The sequence below is a fragment of the Pipistrellus hanaki genome, assembly GCF_964339955.1.
Source record: "Pipistrellus hanaki genome assembly, chromosome: 16".
Lineage (NCBI taxonomy): Eukaryota > Metazoa > Chordata > Mammalia > Chiroptera > Vespertilionidae > Pipistrellus > Pipistrellus hanaki.
Genome location: NC_140518.1, coordinates 23,311,389 through 23,328,457, shown reverse-complemented (window position 1 = coordinate 23,328,457; position 17,069 = coordinate 23,311,389). Strand labels below are relative to the sequence as shown.

Genomic DNA, 17,069 nt, shown 5'->3' with positions numbered 1-17,069 from the left:
AACACCTTCGTCAGCTGCCCGCATGGCAGGGAGGAGGTGGGCCTCGCGTCCTTTCCCCTGGGGGCCTTTTCCTGCCATCTAAATATGGATGTGAATGGGATTGGCCGGCCAGGAAGGACCCACCAGCCACCCCACCCCCACCCCACCCCCATCGCCCCGCAACGTGAGGCGGCCCTCCCACATGTCTGAGTTGAGTCTCCCTTACATGGATGAGGAAACTGGTCCCGTGGAGAGAATAGGTGGTTTGCTGGCACTGGAGGGCAGGTCTCCCAGCGGAGGTCTCCACATCGCACATCCCATGAGATGTGGCGGTGAGGGTTATTGTGTTCCCCCGTCTGCAGATAAGGACAGCAGGCTCAGGGGTTACGTAGCGGAGGGTAATTGCTCTTCTTATCCGAGCGTGTTCATCCTCACCATGAAGCGGCATGTCCTGGTTTTATAGGGAAGGTCACTCTAAGGCCAAGAAGCTCGTGATTTGCCCAGATTCTTGGCCTTCTGGACTCCCATGCCCAGACCTCTCCGTGATGCAGCTGTGCCTGTCTGCCTGGTGCTGTCCGGCCCTCTTCTGGGGCCCGGGAAGTGGCCTGGCCATGAGGAGGAGTGAGGTGGGGGCCGGGAGAGTGGAACGTGTGTTGGGAGGGTAATGAGACCAGTGACTGAGTAAGGGCTGGGCGTTGGTCTGAGCAGTGAAAATGGTGTCTTAGAGGGGAGTCTGTGATTTTTTTCTAGAAAAGAATATGCTTGGTGAGCCTGTGTGGTGCTCATCGCCCTTCCAGGTCTTCCGAAGTTGCTCTGGAATCCTCTCAGCAACACTAGGAAGCAGGTTTCTGCCTCTTTGCAGTTGAGGAAACTGAGTCTCAATGAGTTGAAGAAACTTGTCTTGGGCCACATGCCTGGTTCGTGGTAGTGCCGCTCAGTCCCTCAGCAAACGCTCACGGAGCACGCGCTGTGTGCCAGGTGCCATCCTGGACATCGGGACCCGTCAGTGAACGAGTACACCGGTCTCGATCCTTCCAGACCAGAATTCAAGTGGAGGTAGACGTGTGATTAAACAGCCAATGTAATAAATAAGCGAATCACCCATTTCAGAGATGCCACACAGCACAGGTAAAGGCGATTGGGAGCCCCTGGGTGGGCTGCAGTTCCACATCACTTGGTCCCGGTGAGCTGGGAGAGGGAGGGAGCCATACCAGATCCACACGTGGGTCTGCTATCATGTCCGCTTTTCAGGAGGAAAGGGAGGCCCAGTGAGTGGCTAAGCACATGTGTCAAACACAAGGCCCGCGGGCCAAATCCAGCCCGCCAGGCCTTGCAATGTGGCCGGCACCGCGCTGTCATCACTGCACTCCGCTGTCAGTTTATGACATTGTCAGTTTATGACTGTTCAGTAAACCATTCGGCCCGCGATTTAGGCTGGATTTTAGATTTTGGCCCCTTCTCTGATTGAGTTCGACACCCCTAGGCTAAGGTCACACGCTGACTTGGTATCCAAACCCGGTTCGGAACCGGGGATTCCCACAGCTACCTGGTGAGGTCCCACAAGGTTCTTTGTTTCCCCTGCACAGCCCTGACGTGGTTCACCGTCTCCAGCCTTCTTCAGCGGCATTGATTTCTGACAGCCCCACACCAGCCCCAGTGTCTTCCCTATCCCCAGAAGCCCCATATCACTTCTTTCCCATATAAGCATGCGTCCCTTCACCCTAGCATCCCAGCACCCCGAGTGGGGAATTAATGCGTTTTTATTTGAAGTGATCCGCCGCTGTCATTTTTGATATCTCCTGTTTTCGTATGCAGGAACGCAGAGCACAATTAGAATACAGTTATATATCCTCATAGTTATTAAAGCTTGGATTAACATGACATAAAGTTTTGTCTGGGGAGTCTTTTGCTATGGCTCAGGGAGCATTTTTTGTGACAGTAATAGGCTACAGTTAATATACTTGAATGATACTAGAATCTGTGTTATAAGGCAGAACAAAAGGGGTTTATCTGGGGCTGAATTACAAAGGTGGAATTATCACTGCGAACGATCCACAGAGATCTGGGCTTAATTATTGTCGCTTGTGTCATTTCAGCATAATATGGGTAGTTACTGAAGCAGAGTAGAAGTGCGGGAGGGCCAGCTTGTCAATCACTGGGCGAAGCCTGGACTCCCGCCCCAACTTCCACGCACAGTGCTGGCCACGTGTCCTGCAGGTCCACGGGGATGGAGACCTTTGGCCACCCCTGGCACGGGGTGCCTTGGGTTTTATAATGTTTCTGCTGGATGTTTTAATGAACTTCTGTGTCCCCCAGCCCAATCCTTCGCCCCCCCCCCCCCCCAATGTAGGTCCCCTGCCCTCCTGGCCCCATTGAACTGTCCATGAGGGCGATGAACTGGCTGGTCCACTGCATTTTCCCAGTGACAGTGGCAGTGCCACCTTCCGGAGCCTAATTGCTGTGACAAGCACAGGAGGTGAGCTAATGTGCTCTGCCAGCCGTTTGGTCACAAAGGCCAGTGTGGCTAGCCCAGGTGTCTGCCTGCACACGGGCGTGCTCAGGTGAATCACTTCCCCATCTGTTCCCAGAGGACAGAGCATGGGGCAGCAGGTGGGCGGAGCTTGGGGCAGCAGGTGGGCGGAGCTTGGGGCAGCAGGAGGGTGGAGCCTGGGGCAGCAGCATTGTGGGCAGTTTTGTCCCCCTCCCCCTCTCTGGTGCCCAGTCATGGCATTCACATTCCTCTGGGCGGGTGAGTCGGGTCCCAGGAGCCAGGGTTGGGAACAGGATAGCTCAGCACTGAACAGGGCAGGGCACCCGAAGGCTTTAGAAATGCTATTTATAAGGAGCATAACCTTTTTGTTTATATATTCTCCAGCTGCCAGGTGTAGGATTACAACTTGTTCTGTTGGCGGCTGCTATGAACTGTGAGCTGGTTGGCTGTGCTCAGTGGTCAGTGCTGCGTTGGGCCCTGGGCAGTGTAGCTTTTCCCATCCAACCTGTTTTTCGAGAGGCCGTTGTCCTGCTTGGTAAAAAGCCTCTATGAGGTGCCCCACTTGTAGGGCGAGAAAGGGACAGGTCTGTGTTGGCAAGAAGTGGGCAGGGACTTGGGGACATTTTCTCCAGGAGAGCTGGGCGGCTGTACTTCCTGGAATGGAGAGGTCCAGCGAGGTGGAGCGCCTTGCTCAGGTTACCTGGCTAGGAAATCAAGAAGACAGGACTTTGTGTATCTGAGTCCTAAGGCCATGTTTTTCAACTAGACTTGTGTTCATACAAAAATGCAGATTCCTGAGCCATGCCCCAGAACTACGGAATCACACTCTCTGGAGTGGCCTGGGGCTGTGCATTGAACCAGGGTACTGGGTGATCCGTATACATGCAGATGACTGGGAACCATGGCATTGCTGCCCTTGAGGCCAGCCACGAGTTTGCCCTGAAATACTCTCCGTACCAGGATCACAGGTCCGTGGGACATTGTACCCCATGGGACAGGGATGTCAGGAAGTGGGAGGATGACCTCACATTAATTAGAGCCAAAGGGAACACACGGAACTTTCTTAAAGTCTCCCATTTGTAAATGAGAGATTTGAAACATGAAGTAAGAGAGTTTGTGCCCAAGGACGCACGTTCATGGCAGAACTGGCCCTGATACCTGTTACCCCCACTGCCCTATCCTATATAATAGAAGTCCAGCGACCATAATGACCAGAACAACCAGAGACCGAAACCACCACGGCCTCTTGCTGGGCTGGCCTCGCTGCCCAGCAAGCAGTTAGGAGTGATCAGCAGACAGGTGAGTGGTTGGGGTCAACAGGCAGGCAGGCGAACGAGGGGGGCGATCAGGTAGGCAGATGAATGGTTAGGGGTGATCAGGCAGGCAAACAGAACTCCACATTCGATTGCCTCAAAGAGGGAGACCCCGGCCACAGCCTGCAGAGGGATGTTGGGCGGCTGCGATGGGAGGCGCTGGCATGGTGCCTGCAGCCTGGCCCAGGCCCCATGGTCGCAGCCTCTCCTTGTGGCTCTGCAGGCTTAGACTGCCACTCCTCTTGCTATGATGCCTGGGCAGATCCCGGACCCGTCCATGACTGTGGGCTCTCTGCCAGGGTTTGGCCCCCTGACCAGACTCCCCACTTGGCCCTGACTTCAGAGGAGCTAAAACATCCACAACATTGGGGCCATGACCGCCCCTTTGCACTTCCTGGTGGTGAAACTGGGCAAGAGGCGTCAACCTGTGGAAAGTGAGCTGGTTGAGGAAGAGGAACGGAGGAAAAGGCACCGGGAAAAGAACAAAGTGGCAGCAGCCCCATGCCAGAACAGGAAGAAGGTGTGGAAGGGTTTCTGCAGCCGGAGCTCATGAATGCGAAGCTGAAGCAGGAGCGGCAGCAGCTCATCCTGATGCTCAGCTGGCATCTCCCCACCTGCATCACCAGGACCAACAGTGTTAAGACCCCCCACTCAGAAGGCAACCCACTGCTGGAGCCGCTGGAGAAGAAGTGACCATGGGCGGGGAGGAGGAAGTGGGGTAGGAGGAGGAGAGGGAGGACCTGGAGGGTCCCAGAGGGCTCTTCCTTGCTGCGTGAAAAACTCTTCAGTGAGGCTCAGCACAGCCAGCATCAGCCAGGCCTTTTTATGAAACTCAGATGAGCCACACCAGGTTAAGAAACCCAGGCTGATGAAACCCAGAACCAGGAGCTGAGCCCAAAATAGTCCTGAGGGGCGTTCTGCCTGGGGCCAGGCTTGCAGGAGGCAGGACAGAGGCTCTGGGCCAGAGAGATGCCCAGCCAGGCAGGTGTGTGCACTTCTCCGGCCTCTCTGCCAGGATACCCACCCAAAGGACCTCAGAGCAGCCAGGAAAAGCCATGAGTTGCTACCAAAATCAGGCTGAGTATGGAACTCAGAATGAAACTGCAATCTACCTGCCCCCAGCCCTGACTCTGACCCTGACCCTGACCCTGATGCAAGGCTGGAGAAGGGCATAGTGCCAGGCCCTGCTGTACCCACCCACTGTGGTCCAGCTCAGTCCTGCCGGAGTGGCAGCTGGGCGCACCTCGCCGGCCCAGCTCGAGTTGCTGTGGGCACGAGGCACAGGCGCCCTTCCAAAGCACATGCTCACCGAGTGTTTACAGACCGGCTGTCCTGGCAGGGCTTTCCACTGCACATGTTTTTATATTTTTTAAAAAAATATTTTTTACAAAAAATGGTTTTAAACGAGCAATACAAATGGATTTCTATAATCACTCGATGTGATACATTATAAATAGGCTATGGCTTGTTTGTTATGAACAGATATTTAGCAGTTATGGTCGTTGTGTGTAACTTCTAAGCACTGTAGTCTCTGGGTGTTGAGGGTGGCGGGGGCAGGGTTGCGGTGCATTTCCATCCTGGTAAATCCATCATAGCATTCAGTTCTGTATCACTCAGTAAATATTACTCTTACAGAAAGAAAGGAAAAGAAAGAGAGAGAGAGAGAGAGAGAGAGAGAGAGAGAGAGAGAGAGAGAGAGAGAGAGAGAGGAAGGAAGGAAGGAAGGAAGGAAGGAAGGAAGGAAGGAAGGAAGGAAGGAAGGAAGGAAGGAAGGAAAGAAGGAAGGAAAGAAGGAAAGAAGGAAGGAAGGAAGAAAGAAAGGCCATCCATCCCTTGGCCCAGGCCATCCAACCCATCGCACCCCACGCTTGTCGCCTGCAGAGGGAGGCGGAGGTGACTGGTGCCAGGGGAGGGGGTGGGACTGCACTGCACAGATGGCAAGCAGTAGCAACAGCAGGGGTGGGACCAGCTGCCTGCAACTGGGGCAAGGAAAGCCCCAAGAGGCCCTGATCTCAGGCCAGGCCTAGGGACTCTACCTGAGAGGTGCCAGTTTGTGAGAGGGTGCAGGCTGGGCTGAGGGACCCTCCCCCACAAGTGCATGAATTTTCGTGCACTGGGCCTCTAGTAAAAAATAATTGCCCAGCCCAGCTGGCATGGCTTAGTGGTTGAGCGTCAACCTCTGAATCCGGAAGTCATGGTTTGATTCCCAGTCAGGGCAATGTCCGGGTTTCATGTTCCATCCCCAGTGTGGGGCGTGCAGGAGATGATTTTCTCTCATCATTGCTGTTTCTCTCTCTCTGAAATCAATAAAAACGTATTTTTAAAAAAAATAAATAACTGTCCATTGCCCTTTGCCTTTCCATTGCTAAAATGGTTTAGAAGAAGTGTGGTTGTAATTAGAATAAACACAGTATTTTTCTTTACTGCAATGAGGCCTTCAAAGGGAAAAAAAAATCGCAATACCCCAATTATGCCGAAGCATTCCCAGTCCTATCCAGGAGTAATTAAAAAATACAGCTGACGCTTGTTCTCTTGCTTGTTTTTAAATGAATAGCTAAGTATCTGTCAAGATGATGAGCGCCCAGGCCGCTGACGGCCTTACGATCTCAATTTGCTCCCAGGAACTCCATAGATGAGAGCACAAAGGCTGTGGTTTTGAACCATGAGGCACCTGGCCACCCCAGGCACACTCGTTTCGTGGGTGGCGGGGCAGCTCTCCCCCATCTCGAGACCAGGTGTGGGGTGGCGGGCCAGACGTAGCATCTACATCCTCACTCGGTCTCAGATTCTCCTCTGTGCCTGTGAGCGTGTCAGACAGAGAACATACCTCTGCAGAACACAGGACGTGAGGGTTTTCAGGATCTTCGCATAGAATTAGTTTGGCTTCTTGGGGAAAATCCTCCTGTTGCAAGTCACTTTTTAATTAGTTTATAGAAGAATCTTTATTTCTAAATGATGCCACTGTATGAATTGAGATGTCACGTTGCATATTGACACCATTCCTTTGGTGACAATTTGGCTCTATTTCTCAGAAGCTAAAGGCAAATCTGTATGCATTTTCCTCACCCCATTCCCAACACACGTTCTTCCAAAGACAAAACCAAGGGCAGACTTGAAGAGGACATGATCACATAATATATTATAGCATTAGTCATTCTTAATGTTTACCCATCGGTTTACAGTGTGTGTGCATATGCGTGGAGTTCCAGTTATCTGTTGGTGCATAACAAATCATGCCAAAATTAGCTGGCTTCAAACAACAATCATTTTGTTATCTCTTGTGGTTTCTACAGGAATTTGCAAGGGGCTTGGTTGGGGGTATCTCTGAGGCTGCAGTTAGATAGTGCCCGGCACAGCTGAGGGCTGACCAGGTATCTCTCTCCTCATGTGGTCTCCGGACTTGCCCATGTGGCCTCTGCAAAAGCTGACTTGAGCTTCCTCACATCCTGGTGTCCTCAGGGCTCATTATACAGCAGCTTAGGGCTCCCGCACAGGTGCCCCAGCAAACCAGGCAGAAGTGACTTCACTTTTTCTGACCTGGCCTTGAAAGTCATAGGACACAAGGAAGTCACAAACTCACCTAGAATAAAGGGATGGGATGGAGGCTTCACCTCCTGTTGGGAGGGTTGGCGGGTGCCTTCTTGGTAGAGCAGCCAGAGTCCGGACAGCCACTGTTAGCTGAGGAAGGCCTGGCTGGGTCTGTACAGCGGGTGATCACCAGACTGTACCCAGAGCTCTGTCCCATCCGTTCTGTTGGCGAGTGCACTCAACTAAGGACAAGCTCCGCTGTGCCCTTAAAATAAATAAGAGTACTAATCAATAACAACAACAACAATAATAATAATAATAATAATAATAATAATAATTACAGCACCAGAAGCCAACACCTATGTATATCTATGTGTATAAACGCACCTTCCACTTAATCTCATTTCATTACCTTTTAAAGAACATTCTGTTCACTCAGGTTCAGAGAGTAAGTAACTTGTGCCATTGCTTGTCCAAGGTCACTGTGGTTCCTGAGAGTCAGGTGTGAAGCCAAACGTCTGGAACCCTGGGACCCAGGCCCTCGGCCACTCTGCTAGTGTCCCAGTCGGCCGGTGCTGAGCCACAGCCCAGAGGCCGGGCCGGATCGAGGACATCCACGGGGGTGTGTGCTGTGCTGTGCTGTGCTGTGCTGAGCTGAGCCCCTTTGCCAGGCTTGTTGAGAACAGGCTCATTTTTATGTGTTGATGGCCACACAGGCTCAGCCAGAAGCTCTCGCTTTATCATCTAGTTTAAAGTGAAGGGAGGACGCTCCCTCAAGGAGGACCTGGCCTCCTCCAGCCAGGCCGGCCAGCCCCCAGCTCCCTCTGCCTGCGCTGCAGGGCTATCACATTAATCTTGCCGAATCAGCCCATCTCCCGGCGCCTGAAACAGATTCCGTGTGTTGGGAGAAGTACTTGGGAATGACCCCGGGGAGATTTGCTGATTCATCCCTCCGTTACTATTCCAAGAGCCCAGAGTCCGGCTTTGGGGGAATGAGATGGACCTACAAGGAGGTTTTACCCCACAGAACCTTCCAGAAAGCTGCCCTTCCAGGCACAGACTTTGTGTGTCTCAGGGTTTCCGAGAGGTTCCTTGTAGGGTGGATTTGGCACTGTCCCAGGGCCTCTAGAAGGAGGACCCCAGGAGAGAGAGGGCAGGTGGGGCAGGAAGGATAAAGGGCTCGGAACCAACAGTTAACATTTACTGAGCATTCTGTGTACACCAGGCACTTGACACTGGACACCTCGTTTCGGACCTCAGTTCAGAGAAATGGGCATCTTTTCCCGTTTTATAGGCCACATGGCACCGGGTTTAAGAGCCCTGAGGTCCGCTGTGGGGTTTAGTCCAGGCTCTGCTCCGTATACAGTGGGTGAATGTAGCCAAACTGGCCAGCCCTCTGGAGCCGCGGTCACCAGCCTGTGGTCTGTGAGATCCGAAAGGCGGGCGACCCCTGCTCTACAGCTCTGTGTCCTTGTTGATAAACGAAGGTGATGCTGACAGCAGCTTCCTGAAAGGGTTACTGTGAGAATTAAACCAGACCGCGCTGTGAAATGCCTCGCATGGTGTTGTGTGTACAGAAACTGTGTAACACGACTTTACTGCTGTTATTCTTGTTGTTCTTATTATTAACAACCTGAGGGACCGGACAGAGAACGAAGGCAGTGGTTCTGTCATTTTAAATTGCCTGTTGTTATTCTGCCTTCCGGGCAAGTCTGGGCTCCAGGCTCAGGCCTCCAAGCTCCTGATGGTGGGTTGCTGCTGCGGCCAGAAGGTTTTGGTGAGGCCGTGTGCATGTGTGTGCACGGAGGCTGTGTGTGTGTGGGTGGCTGTGTCCGCCCTCCCTCCGCTCTGACCTTCCAGCCCCTCCTCCGCCCCGACGTGGCCTTGGGAGCAGATGTGCAGCTCGCTGGTGGCTTGGGTCCGGGCTCCTGCTTGCTCACCAAAGTATGAGCTTCTGTTTATGACTAATTGCTTTGTTTGTTCTGTATGAGACACTTAATTTTTTTTTCCCAGTGATCTACTCCTCTTTGTAATTAGGTGTAGTGATTAGAATCTTGTTCCTATTACAATGGAGTTTTCCTTTTAATTCACGCACACTCACCAGGCCTGTCTCCGGCTGCTCCGTTGATTGCCCCCAGTTGGCTTTTCCCAAGCTGGCACATAAATCAGTTCAGGGGTGGCCTCAGGACTGACGTGAGTCTCAGAAATCAAATATAACTGACTGGGGGTTTTGTTATATTCAGCTATCATACTTGGGGATGCATTCTCAATGATTAAGGACATGAGAGTTGGCAAATTACTTTAATAAATATTCTTTATTTCCCCATCAGCTCCTTTTATTAAAAATTTAAAAATGTTGTTGTACACAGACACGTTGACATTTGGCTACGAAAATAAACAGCAAAATATTAATAATGGTGATTTGTATTTTCTTATTAGGCTCATTGGCAGTTTTTGTTATATTCATGTAATGAATATGTTTAAAAATAAATAAATAAATAAATGTTGCCCTGGCTGGTGTGGCTCAGTTGGTTGGAGTGTCTTTCTGTTTACCTAGGTTGCAGGTTCGATTCTTGGTCAGGGCGAGTATGGAAGGCAACCATTCAATGTTCTCTCTCACATCAATGTCTGTCTCTCTCTCTCTCTCTCTCTCTCTCTTCCCTCCCTTCTCCATGTCCCCTTTCTCTCTCTCTCTCTCTCTCTCTCTATATATATATATATATATATATATATATTACATATAAATATATATATTTTATATAAATTTATTTATTTATATAATATATATTTATATGTATATAAAAATAGATATATATTTATATATATTTATATACATATAAATTTATATACATATAAATTTATATATATATATATATATATATATATATATATATAAATCAATAAGCATATCCTCAGTTGAGGATTAAATAAATGTTTCAAAAGCCCTTTTTTATAACAGATTAGGCACGGTACATTTGTCAGCTAGCTCAAGGTCATTCCACACATCAGCACGAGTCCAGGTCTTGAAAGTCCCCGGGTAATTGCTCCACCTCCACAGCTGTCCTTTATCTGTCTGTCAGTCAAGAAATAATCCTGAGTCCTTGCTCGGTGGTGACGGGCAGAGAAGACTTAAGATGTGGTTTCTGTTCACAAAGTGCTGCTCATGGTTTGGGGAGAGAGGTTTTTATTGAAAGTTTCTCTTCTCTTGACCATGACTCCAAACTCTGTGATTGCCCAGACTTTGGTTTCTCCTTCATGATGCCAGAAAGATAATGGTGCCAGCGCTGTTGCTGCTGCCGCTTCCTGCACAAGCCCTTTCCCTCCTGATGTTTCACATCAGGCCCCCTTGCTGAAAGCCCCCAAGCCTGTGTGTCCAGCCGCCATGGCCTCAGGGCATCCCAGAGCCAGCCCCTCTGGGAACCTCCTCTTGGAGCTCCTTGTGGTCTTTATTCTGTTCTCCCCACTGTGGAGGGTGGAAAAAGCCATGTCTCCATAAGCAAAGGGGCTGGAGGGAATTCAGGAGAGAGTGGGTAACCCGGGGGCTGGACCAGGGGGTGTGCGTCTGTGGGGGCCAGAGAGACCTGAGTCTGGAAGGTAGGGTTGAGGCCAGCTGGTATTGGGCTGTGAGTGTTTGGACATGTCCCTTTGGGCACTGGACACATGGAAGGCTCCAAGGGATCCTTTAGGATAAGTATCCAGGCTGCACTGAGTTGGAGAGATGAGAGCACAGCCAGAGTGTCAGCGGTCACAGGAATGAGGTCATTGTGTGGCAGGTCCAGACTTACAGCGACAAGGTCCTGGAACTCACAGGGATGTCAAAGCGCTAAGAAAGGGTGGGGTGGAGGCGACATCAAAGAAGAAGTGGTGGAAAGGGACAGGGAGCTTGGAAGAGGAAAGAGTCAATGACGGCATAAAGCTTTCGATCATGGAAGGTGGTGGTCCACTGGTGAAAATAGAGTTGTGGGACATGGGGGGAGAAAGTGGGTGGCATGTCCTGGTTAAGAGGTGTTGGATATATATATATATATGTATATGTATATGTATATGTATATGTATATGTATATGTATATGTATATGTATATGTATGTGTATGTGTGTATGTATATATATATATATATATATATATATATATATATATATATATTTCAGAAAGGAAGGCGGAGAGAGAGAGAAACATCAATGATGAGAGAGAATCATTGATCAGTTGCTTCCTGCAAGTTCCATGCTGGGGATCGAGCCCACAACCTCGATATGTGCCCCGACCAGGAATCGAACCGAGACCTTCTGGTTCATAGGTCCATGCTCAACCACTGAGCCACACTAGCTGGGCAGGAGGTATTGGATTTTTGAGGAACATCCACGTGGCGAGAAAACCCATGGCAGAGAAGCGAGGCTGGCACTCTGGGGACAGGCCTGAGAGGAGCCCCCAGAGCGGGTGGGTGGGTATGGGAGTTGTGTTCTTACACAGAGAGAAGCTAAGACGGAGAGGGTGGGGTGACGATAGTGCAGGGCGGTGACAAACTGGAGCCTTATGGGTTGGCAGAAGGAAGGGGGCCAGGAAACGTTACACTGAGAGGAGCAGAGCACATAGTGCCTAGGAACCCGGGGAGCGGAGTGTGCACGGGGCCTGATGCAGAGGTGGGATTCGGGTAGTTTCTGAGTTTTCCTGGATATGTTTTCCTATTTAATAAAAGAGGAGGTGGGACCTTACAGATTTTGTTGACTGAATTAACAGAGTTGGCCTTCATTCTCTAAAGTTCTTGCTTTCCAAAAGAATGGCCGGCCAGAGTTCCCCGAATACTGTTAAGACTATTTTGCAGGGAAGGTAAACCCCAGAGTGAAGTTCAAGGTAAAGGCCATGTTTATACTTCTTTGATAGGGTTGGGTTGGATGGCATCCTGGCTTGGGTTGTGTCTTTACGTCAGGGGAGGGGACACGGTGAGAGCAAATGAGGAAATAAAAGCAGTTTCTCTGGAATTCTGTGGCTGTAGCTTTCTCTGGAACCAAAGAGAAACTCCATGAGTTTTCCTTTGCAGGTAAAGCACACTTTTATTCTGCACCGGAGACTTTTCCTAAGTAACACAGCCTTCCTTTAAACCTCCCCCCTCAGGCTTCCTCCCTGTCCTGCCCAGGCCCCCTCCCTTCCTCCAGACTCTCTTTAAAACAGACTTTCTTGCACAAGGAAGCATCATAACGTAATACTCGTCTTATCTTCGCGCGTCCCCAGCAGGCATTGACAAAAGGACAGTGGGCGAGCCTCAGATATCTCCGCGGCGACGGAAGGCTGGACGTGTCCTTTTGAGACATCTCACCTGGGCCTGTCCAGAGCAAGAACCTGCTGGGGCAATTAGCCGCGGCCCGAGCTCTGGCACGCAGGCGCCTTCCCTGTGAAAGGCGCTTCGCGGGTGCTGCACCTGCGTCCCTGTGATGCCTGGCACAGGCAGAGTGTCCCGAGGACTTGGGGGGGAAACCTGTGGGGGTCATTACGGCTCGTTTGGGAGATGAGAGGAGTCTGTGATTTTCTGTCGTGAATGTGTATGCACAGAGATGCGATAGAGACGCTCACGGCCCCTTTTATTTCCCAGCTGCCCCGGGTGTGGGCCAGCCTCGCTTCTCTCCTTGGCTGTGGGTGCTCTCTTTGTGGTTTGTGCCCAACGCCGTGGTCCCGGGGAGTTCAAGCGGCCACTGCATTGTCCCCGAGGACCAGTCAGTCTGCAAGGAGAGGTCTTCTCCCGGCCCCGGGGTGAGGGTGGAGGGCTCTGCCATGCTTTCCCCAGCTGTCTGCACATCTGGAGGGGTTCAGCCTGTCTGATCAGAGTTGAGCAAGACTGGAGCTTGTTTTTCATGCCTGCTGATGGAAAACCTTCCCTTACCCTCCTCGTATGGGTCCAGGGACACAGGGTCAGCCCAGGGGGCTGGGCAAGGGAAGGCAGATTTCTGACAGCTAAGAAACACACGGAGTGGTGTGTGCTGGGGCGAGGGGCCATCACTGATTTTCAAGCAAGCGTGGGCCGGGCCCAGCCTCACCAGCCTCCGAGGATGCTAATACGGTGCATTGAAATGGTGAATGTTTTCCTACAGTCGAATCCATAATTCATTTGGTATTAGGCTATGCAAAATCCTTTCTTATTGCTCTTCTTTTTATCTCACCCCCAAGCTTCTTTTATGATGAATCAGTTCTTAGTCTCTGCCTGTCTCCCCTGTCTGTCTGTATTTCTCTCTGTCGGGGAGTGTCTCCCTCTGCTTTCTCTGTCTCTCTTCCTCCCCCCCCCCCCCCCCCCGCCTTTCTTTCTCCCTCCCCTGTGCCCTCCCCACAATGACTAGGAGCATTAAGACCAGAGGTTTTTTTTCCTACAAATGCAATGTGTCCTCTTCAAAGTGGGAGTCTGTGTACTTTTTCCAAAGATCTCGCCTTTGCTTTGAGCATTTTCAAAGCTTTCCCTGTGAACTCATAGTCAAACTCTGGCATTTTCTTCTCAATATCCTCGCTGGTGATAAATCTTTGGCCTTTGAAAGTGGATGTGATTTTTGGAAACCATCACTGGACTTAGTTCCAAGTGACTTGTGGCCAAGATTGATTATGCTGTTTTTGGACCAGAATGCAGTAGGACTATAAAATAATAAGACTAGTTGTCTTGCCTGACTTGGGAACTGACTAGAAGGGAATCCCCCCTCCCCCTCCCACCCCCATTCTAATAAAAACACATTTGAAGTCGTAGTCGGTAACGACAGGGCCTTTCATGGAAGTTCTTGGAAGGGGACAGTGACCGTTTGGTATCCATCCTGTGTGCGTTTGTCAAGCAACAAGACAGAGGTTGTGTTTTATTTAATCCTTGCTGTGCATTAGGCATCAAACAAGCCAGCAGACGCACAATAAGGGCCGGGGTCATTTATGAGTTAGTGATGATCTAGCTCTGGGCACATGGGTAGCAGGAATTGACCTTTTAGGTCCTGCTGCAGGTTAGCAGTGACTGTATTTGGGAGCGCCTGGAGCCTCCTGCATCCTCACACCTTACCCCCCGTTGGGCACACATTGATCGGAAGTCCACCACCACCTGCAGACATTGATTGGGCCACACTCTACTGGCACTGCCCGTCACCTGTATGTATGGCACTGCTGCCCCTGCCTGTATGGACCCCCCCAGGCACCCCGCTCCCCCCACCCCACCCCCCAGGGTGCACAGAAATGGAGATATCTGCACAGACAGCCTATCCTTCCTCATCCTGCCCCAGGAAAATCAACCCATTTGCTCCATGAATGCCTAATAAAGTGGAACTCTTATTTTGAAGTGATGAATGGAAAATCCCGCTGAGGGTGAAGTTCAGGGTCCTCAATAGGAATGGAAAGGTTTGCTGCCATGGGAAACAAGAGTGCAACTCCTGCAGATATGCTAATGAGCCCAGCAGCACCAGGGAGGGGTGGAGAACGTGGGAGACCAGGGAGCGGCTGCTGTCCTGGGAGAAAGGCCTGCACCTGGCCGGCTGGGCGCTGAAGGAGCTGTGTTCTTGAGGCGGAGCAGTCAGTGGTTCCCCGATATTTCAGGTACCCACCTGGCCCCGTATGTAGTTATTACAATATTATTGGCAACATTCCCCATGTTGCACTTTTACATCTCTGTGACTATTCTGTAACTACCGATTCGTATTCTTAATTCCTTCACCCAGCCCCACAACCCCCCTTCCCTCTGCCAGCTGTCAATCTGCTCTTTGTAGCTATGAGACTGTTTTTATTGTTTGTTTGTTTGTTTTGTTCTTTAGATTCCACATATAAGTAAAATCATGAGGTATTTGTCTTTCTCTGACTGCCTTAGTTCACTTAGCAATAACACTCTCTAGGTCTAGCCATGCTGTCTTGAAAGGTAAGACTTGCTTCTTTTTTATGGCAGAGTAATATTCCATTGTGTAAATGTACCACAGCTTTTTCATCCACTCATCTGTTGATAAGCTGCTTGTGTTGCTTCCACATCTTGGCCCTTCAGTTCCTTTCTGAAAACCCAGACCACATGCTCAGGATGGAGGCCCAGCCTTTCTGTGGCTCACCTGGGCCAGGCCCTCACTGATGGCGGCCCTGCTCCCTTGGCTTAGGTATCACCACAGACCTGTTGCTCTAGGTTTGGGGTGACATCCATGACAAATCATCTGTTTCCTTTGGAAAAATTAGTGTTATTTTTGCTGTGAGTTTTCAGAGCCCAGAGGGCATGAATGAGTGATGAAAGACTCCAGAATGTCTGTGTGTGCGCTGCAGGGGGCTACACCTCTCGGAGAACCTGTCACATACGGTGAAGTGGTCATGTCTGTCCCCCGGGGCTTCGTGGGCAGGAACCAAGCCTTCCTCATTTTAGAATCCTTGTCCCTCATAGGATAGACATTTAGTAAATATGGGTGGTTTGAATTATTTTTTAAAATGAATGGATGACAGAATTTTGCCTGGGACAACGTTATTTCTTTCTAAGCCAGGGCCTGCCCATTTGCTAAAGCAAAGGAGATCATCTAGCCCCGTTGGTAGGGCTGTAACTGGCCTAGGGTGGAAGGTTAGGCCCTGACTCTCTTGCCGCCAGTTGCTACCTGGCTAACGCAGCCTCGTCGGGTATAGACTGAATCCTTCTGTGTAGGATGGCCCCGAAGGACTGTCCCTAGCATTGGACTTCAGATTTAGGTCCAAGGGGTCAGAGGCTCTGAGTTTATTTCCTCACCACAGGACTCGAAGAAAAGAGTAGTGAAGACTTGATTGCAAGCAGCAGGAGCCACCCCCTCTAGCACAAGCCTGCCTGCCTGTCCCTCTCACTGGCTTTCCATGCTCGTGTGATGTTAGGGAAGGTGGCCAGCTCAAGCACGTCCTTTCATCCTGGTACTTCTTGCTCAGGTCAAGCCGGCCTCTCCCCCAGCTTTAATTTCACTTGGCGCCAACAGGCTAACAGTGGAAACAGGCAGAGCCTCGGGTACAATGAACAACGTTAGGCATTTCTCCTGACCAGCTCACTGAGGTGATGATAATAATGGATGACAGCTATTTAGCTCTTCGTGTGTGCCAGAATGCTGCACATGAATTAACTTTTGAATGCTTATAACAGCACTATGAAATCAGTACTAACTTAGAGTCGAAGTAACGGAGGCACAGAGAGGCTGTGTAACCTGCCTAAGGTTGCACAGCTAGTGAGTGGTAGAGCCGGAGTCTGTCTCCAGCGCTTTCCCACTCTTCAGTTCCGCTGAGCTGTTTCATGAGCAGAGCTGGGATCCCTGTCCCGGTGCCCGGCAAACACTGAGTGTGACACATGTGTTGTTGGCAGGAGGATAGTGTCCACAAGCAGATGGGATTCTGAACCACGTCCAGCACTGCCAGGAGTGAACCTGAGAAGGGGCGGTGAAGGATTAAATAAGACAGATGAAAGAATACTGTTGGGACCAGGTGGATCACTGCCTGGATGAGGAAACAGTGACCCCACCTATAAATGGAAGCTTTATTTTATAGTCAGACCACACAAAGCAAAGCAAGGGGAGTGGTCAACATGTTTACAATGTTCTTGCAAGTTTCAAATCTATTTTGTTACTCAAGCCTTGTTTTGGCAGCACTTGCTACACCTTTAGCTACCTATGAACATTAGCTACCTACCCTGTTTCCCCGAAAATAAGACAGTGTCTTATATTAGCGCAACTCCCAAAGTTGCGCTAGGTCTTATTTTCGGAGGATGTCTTATTTTCGGGGAAACATGGTAGGAACAAGGGAGGACTATAAGGTCAAGCTTAATTGTGCTAGGAGG

At 50.5% G+C, this 17,069-nt stretch overlaps 1 protein-coding gene and 1 pseudogene across 8 annotated transcripts in view; both read left to right on the top strand.

Annotated features, from left to right (window-relative positions):
• Positions 1 to 17,069, top strand: part of MSI2 (musashi RNA binding protein 2) — a 360,886-nt gene that overhangs the window by 206,317 nt on the left and 137,500 nt on the right. The window lies entirely within an intron of this gene.
• LOC311610747 (jun dimerization protein 2-like) lies at positions 3,353 to 5,279 on the top strand (annotated as a pseudogene). Its single transcript has 2 exons — positions 3,353 to 3,442; positions 4,013 to 5,279. The product of its transcript is annotated as a jun dimerization protein 2-like (transcript).